This window comes from Chelonoidis abingdonii, chromosome 24 (assembly GCF_003597395.2).
Source record: "Chelonoidis abingdonii isolate Lonesome George chromosome 24, CheloAbing_2.0, whole genome shotgun sequence".
Classification (NCBI taxonomy): domain Eukaryota; kingdom Metazoa; phylum Chordata; order Testudines; family Testudinidae; genus Chelonoidis; species Chelonoidis abingdonii.
Genome location: NC_133792.1, coordinates 6,369,676 through 6,376,670, shown reverse-complemented (window position 1 = coordinate 6,376,670; position 6,995 = coordinate 6,369,676).

Genomic DNA, 6,995 nt, shown 5'->3' with positions numbered 1-6,995 from the left:
CCCGGGCAACAGAAAGTGCCCAATGTTCTGCTCTTTCCAGAAGCATAGCCCAGGCTCAATCATAGATGCATTCCTGATACCCTGGGGAGGCCGCATGCTCTACGCCTTCCCCTTGACCCCTCTCATGCACAAGATCCTATTCAAGGTCTGCAGGGATGGAATGGAGAGAATTCTGGTGGCACCAGCATGGCCATGACAAAGTGGGTACAATCACGCACCTGGAGCTATCAGTGGACGCTCCTCCCCGACTTGATCATTCAGGATCACGGTTGTCTTCATCACCCCGACCTCCAGTCCCTCCACCTCACAGCCTGGAAGCTTCATGGCTGAACACCATGGAGCTTCTGTTCTAAGAACTGGTAAGGAAGGTCTTATTCAGCAGTAGAAAGTTCTCCACTAGGGCCACTTGTCTGGCAAAGTAGAAAAGGTTTACCTGCTGGTGTGACCAATGTCATACACTCCCACTTCAGGCACCTATATCTCTCATCCTAGAGTACCTTCTGCATCGGAAACAGCAAAGCCTGGCAACGGCATCCATAAAAGTACCCGTTGCTGCTATCGCGGTCTTCCAACCGGGCATGTGGACGCTCCGTCTTCGCCAACCCCATGGTTGGCTGGTTCCTCAAGGGTCTGGAAAGGCTACATCCCCAGATTAGACAGCCTGTTCCTGCATGGGACCTTAACTTGATCCGCTCCAGACTAATGCACCCCCGCTGCCCTTGAACCGCTGGTGACTTGCTCCCATCTCTACCTGTCATGGAAAGTAGCCTTCCTGGTCACTATTACATCAGCAAGGAGAGTGTCCGAGTTAAAGGCTCTTACTCAGACCTCAGGTGCAACTCAGACCTCACCCAACCTTTCTTCCTAAGGTTGTGTCACATTTCCCTACTAGCCAAGACATATTCCTGGTTGTTATCCTAAGCCTCATGCCAGTAGCCACGAGCAGTCATTCCACTCTTTTGATGTTCAGTGAGCACTAGCCTTCCATATTGAGTGCACTAAGCTGTTCAGGAAGTCAAACCAGTTGTTTGTAGCAGTGGCAGACTAGAAGAAAGGACTCCCGGTCTCATCTCAAAGAATATATTCCTGGATCACATCATGCATCCACACATGCTACGATCTGGCCCAGATACCAGCCCCGGCACTTACGGCACACTCCACACGGGCACACACAGGCCTCATTGGCGGCATTCCTCGCCCATGTCCCAATACAAGAAATCTGCAGGGCAGCAACTTGGTCCTCAGGGCATAAGGTCACCTCTCATTATGCCATCATCCAGCACACCAGAGATGATGCAGCTTTTGGCAGAGCGGTACCAATTCCATAACCCCAACCCCACCACCTAGGTAAGGCTTGGGAGTCACCTACTTGGAATCGATATGAGCAATCACGCAAAGAAAAAAAAATGGTTACTCACTTTCTTGTAACTGTTGTTCTTTGAGATGTGTTGCTTATATCCATTCCAATACCCACCCTCCTACCCCTCTGTCGGAGTAGCTGTGTAGCAGGGTGGTCCCCTGCTCCGGCCCTGAAGGGCTTAAAACAGCCCAGGAGAGGGCTGTAGCTGGAGCAAGAAGCCTGGGCTGATTGAGCAAAGTCCCCAGTCAGGCCCAGCTGGCCCCTATAAAAGGCTGAGAGCCAGAAGCCCAGGCAGTCTCCCTCTGCCTGTAGAGGGAGAAGGGCCTGGCTGCATGGCGCTAGAGACGGGGTACCTGAGTGGAGCAGGGCTGGGGGAAGGCAGAGGAGCTGGGGAAGCTCCGGCCTGAACAGACCCAGGCTGCGGCCTAGCATAAGGCCAACCGGTACTGGGGGCTGCAGAGGGCAGCCCAGGGGTAGGCAAAAGCAGCCGGTCCAAACCCTTTTGCCTGTGATGAGTGGCTGATACTGCAGTCTGCCCCAGTGAGCGGGGGCTAGATGGAGACTGGGCAGTAGCAAAGACTGAAGCAAAGTGGGGATAGTGGGTGGAGGTTCCCCTGGGAGGGGGAGACCCAGAACTGTGAGGGTACTGCAAGGGGACAGCTCCCAGTTAAAGGGGCACCGGGGTCCTAGGAGGGACATGGTGGCCCAGCGGTCGCGGATCACCGGCTGGCAGAGTGTGCTCCAGAGGGCTGGTGAGCTAATTCCTGAGGACAATCAGCAGGAGGCGCCGCAGGGGTGAGTCTGCACCCTTACAAGCTGGCAAGAAGAAACTGAGGGGCCAGGTCAGCAGGGGCATATATTCAGTGCCATGAAGGCACCACTCCGGGGGCTCCACAGCTGACCCAATGGGAGCTGCTAAGGGAAAACTTTCTGATGACTATGCACATGGCGCACACACACCTAATTGGAATGGATATGAGCAACACATCTCGAAGACGGTGAGTAACTGTTTTTACCTCACCCACTTTCTGTCTCATATCCTGGGACCAACACGGCTACAACACCACTGCATACACCAATATCTCTAACAAACATATGGACCAGAGTTTGATTTATGCCCAGCAACTTTGCAAAACTCCAGCTGTCCACATGACCTGGGTGAGTAATCAGCCAGCAACCTCTATGAGGAGGTCAACCTTACAGAAGATGGTAGCTGCTTAGGTCCTCAGAACACTGGCTAGGCTTAAGAACACTCATGAGAGAATTGCCAAAACCAGAACAATTGTGGTCAAATGTGGACATAAGAATGGCCCTGCTGGGTCAGATCAATGGTCCATCTAGCCCAGTATCCTGTCTTCTGACAGTGGCCAATGCCAGGTGCTTCAGAGAAAGTGAACAGAACTGGGCAATCCACCCCATTGCCCAGTCCCAGGTTCTAGCAGCCAACAGCTGGCAGCTATGCTAAAATGCTACATTATAGGTATTGTGAGAAAGTGTTTTGGGCCATTACTGTAGACTATACCATAGTACTTTAACAAACGTTGGCACATGAGATTGGTAGAGAGACATGGAGCCTTTTAGATCTAGCTCGTTGCTTTCAAGGTCAGTGACCAAAAACCAACATCGACTATCAGCTGTTTGGCAGATGATGTGAATGGGGTTGGTTCTTTCAGTACTATTTTATCCTGAGTGGTCCAGGTCCAACGGGACAAAGCCTACCATCACCATTGACCATAATCAGTAGACCATGTTGCAACCTCAGAAAATAATCCAATCTTCTACACCCTAGAGGTAGGTCCCCCTCCAGGTCAGGTCTGAAGCACAAAGAGGAAAGAGAGTTTGCAGCTGCCCATGTCCTATCAGTTCTACAAGTGGACTTCATTTCTCACCACTATCAGACTAGCACTAAATAACAGGAAATGCTTGTCTGATCTCAGAAGCTAAATCATCTCAGGCCTGGCTAGTACTTAGGTGGGAGACCATCTGTCACTAGATTTACAAATAAAACTGAAAGCCTTAACTTTGTCTAGTGTTTGAGGATTAAAGAGAGAAAAATAAAAAAACTAGTCTGGTAGTTATAAAACTACAGAAACAAAGACCAATGAATTCACAGAGTCCTATGGCATTTGGTTTGGTTTCCAGGTGTTTATTTTCCTTTGGTAATAAATCATCAATTCATGCAGTTTGAAAACTCAGCTTGTTTTGCAAACTCAGCCTGATGGGTGGAGGAGGGAATGGGAGGATGTACAACGATCCTCCTTGGATTATTAAAGTACTAGAGCCCAGCAAACCAGCAGACACATAACCAATCTGCCACTTGTGAAGAACCACTAGGATTTTCCTGTGGATTGTTCCATAAATAGGGCGCCCTTTAAAAGTGATTGCTAATGTGTGATGTTTGAGTAAAAGTGTTATTCCACTTATTACCTTGGTGTAAATTTCTATATAAACAACAGCTGTGAAACTGAATTTAGAGCTCAGCTGTATGTTATTAAGAAGCACACCACCTATTTTAGACCCACATTTAACTCCACCACGTAGCCTGTTATCCTACTTTAATTTAAAGCTGGTAAGTCTGAAAAATCAACACTATGAAAAAATGTTCTGCTGAAAAATACATCCCCCATAATGTCAAACTTCATCTATTGTGCTCCATTTCTGGGTTTCTGTCATAATCTTGGCAGAAAGTGCACCATGCCAATATCTTTAAAACAGATCATCAATAATACTATGCTTGTATTCCACAGCAGCAGTGGCAACATCCATGATATCCAGGGACAAAATACCAGAGTATTGCCCACATGCAAGAAATACAGATGAAAACCTACTAGAAATCATAGTGATATCTTTATTATAGAACTGTAGTCAAGAAAACTTTGGGAGACATAAAAGAGTGATCTCCCTTTGTTTTGTAAAGTGTCACTCATCCTAAATTCTAGAATTATTTTAACCTGATACATAACAGATACACATAATTAGTATTTAAGGAGTTCCCTTCCAATCCATTTTAATGTTCCAGTTTAAGACACAAGGAGTCAGAAAAAGAACATTCAGTATTCTCATTCAGCTCCTATTTGAACACAGCATAAAAACCTGTATCAGGAGCTACATGTTCATGAGATGAAAGTGTGCTAGGCTGAACTGTAATTCAGGCTCTGAAGAAAATGTACTCATTTGGCAGAGGCACTCTGCAGGAAAAAAGTGTCCTTTGAGCACAGTGTAGTTTAAGATAAACCTGTGCCTGACAACAAGCATCACTCACAGAGATACTGTGAGATTTGTCTTCAGCTATCATTCAGGAGCTTGACTGAAACAGAATTACCTCAGGAAAATCCTGCAATTTAGATTATAGACTGAACTATCAAAGGCAAGCGCCAAATTTACAATCAATCTTTAAGATACTGGTTACACATGCTAATGAAGTAATTAGGGATGCAATTAGTGATCTGCATGTGCAAATAGCCATTTGCAACCCATATGTGCAGATACAACTCATACATGCAAATCTGGCAGACTAAATTTAGATTCTTTCTTAAGAAATTATGCGTCCAGTGCATAAATTACAAATCACTCTACAGGCTATTTTTATATTTCACCAAAATTCTGGGTACAGTTCAGAGGCAGGAGTTTTAAAAATTCACTCTTTTAGTTTAACTAAAGGTTTATGTTTAATAACAGATTCAATGATTTCCTGGTTGGGGCAGCTGAAATATCAGAATCCAAATTAAATATATTCCCCAATTGCTTTCTTTAGCTTTATAAAATGGCTGTTATTGGGAGTACGGGGAAAGGACTCTGGGTGACAAATTTTCTGACCGTAAAGATATCTGTAGAACTGCATCTGCAAATGCAGTATTTGGTCAATAGACTTTCGGTATATTTTTATAACGATGAAATGACTTTGGTGATCTCAGTGCAGATTTCAGTGGATTGGTATTCCACATCACAAAGCACAACAGCATCAAAGAGTGAAGCGTCCAAGGAGAAGGCCTTTCCACTTCATCCTTACACGTGTTTCTTCTAGGTCAGGATTGAGATGCAGTTTGCTACTCGTGCTCTATTAATTAATAACCCAGGTTCTCAACCTTGCACTTTTCACTAAACATTATTTAGAGAGAACTTTAAGAAGGAAGTTATGACAATCAGAGTAATACAACACTTCAAGGGAGGCAGGAGTACTGGACACACCCTTCCACTAGGTTGTAAAGGCATGTTATTGCTGACATAGTTTATACTGGGAGTAAACAGAATATCAGGGTTGGAAGGGACCTCAGGGGGTCATCTAGTCCAACCCCCTGCTCAAAGTAGGACCAATCCCCAGACAGATTTTTGCCCCAGATCCCTATATGGCCCCCTCAACGATTGGGATCACAGCCCTAGGTTTAGCAGGCCAATGCTCAAACCACTGAGCTATCCCTCCCCGCATTTATCTGATAAACAGAAATGGTTTAAAGATGTGTTTTGGTCTTCTGTGGCCTCAAGCAGTATTCGTAGTTCATTCAATCATTTACAAAATTCAAAGCTACATGAGAATTTGCTTCAACACATTAGCCCAAGTTCAATACCCTGCCTCTGATAGTTGCCCTGACCTTTGGATTTAAAATTAAACAAAAAATAAATGAAATGCAGGTACACTCAATTGTACAATGCAGTAAGATCTGACCTTATGGCCATTGTATTAGTTTAAACCCTGAAACATGAGATTTGATTAAATCTTTTCCTACCAAATACAATTATTAATTTACTTACTACAGGTCATAAAAATATTCAACTTTTAGAAAAACACCTGCACTGTTTAAATATATGACCTCTGTTACCACAAGTGCACCTCTTAAACAGGAAGTGCACTCAGCCACATCTGCAGCGGGAACCAACCTACTATGAGTGGTGTACAGATGCTCTATGGCAGTGGTTCTCAACCAGAGGTATGTGTACCCCTGGGGGTACGCAGAGGTCTTCTAGGGAGTACATCAACTCATCTAGATATTTGCGTAGCTTTACAACAGGATACATATAGTTCTTGTTCTTTGGATTTAACAGTTTTCTCTGCCACCTGAATTTATTCCAATTATTGTTTTAAGGCACTTAGATAAAGTCCAAACATTAGAGATATGCTATAAAGCAAAATGGAAAAAAGTTCACCTCAGGCCAAAAGAAGTGGAAGGATGTTGTAAAAACCTTTTTATACTGATTTTTAAAGACTAGATCACAACCTTAAGATGTAGCACTATGCCAGGTAGAATCCCTCTGACCTGCATATCTTCTTCATATTTTGTTGGTGAGGTGACTCCTGGACATGCAAACCTTTTCTTCCCAATTCTGCAACCCTTTTGTTAAGGAACACTTCTTCACACCAAGAGCCCCAATGAAGTAAGAAGCCCCAATTCTGTGCATTTGGGTTCCTTGAGTGAACACCGTTCGTCAGCAATGATTGCAGAATTGGGATCTTTGCAGGATTAGGTTAAAAAAAAACAAAAACAAAAAACACCACCAGATATTCAGGAGAAAGGACCCAATCCTGCAAGGTGGAATGGGACTTGAGCGTGATCAGCCCTTTACAGAATTGGGCATCAGATTAATCTTCTTATTCTCACTGACATTATTGGAAATTGTATGTGAATATGAAGTAGTGAGA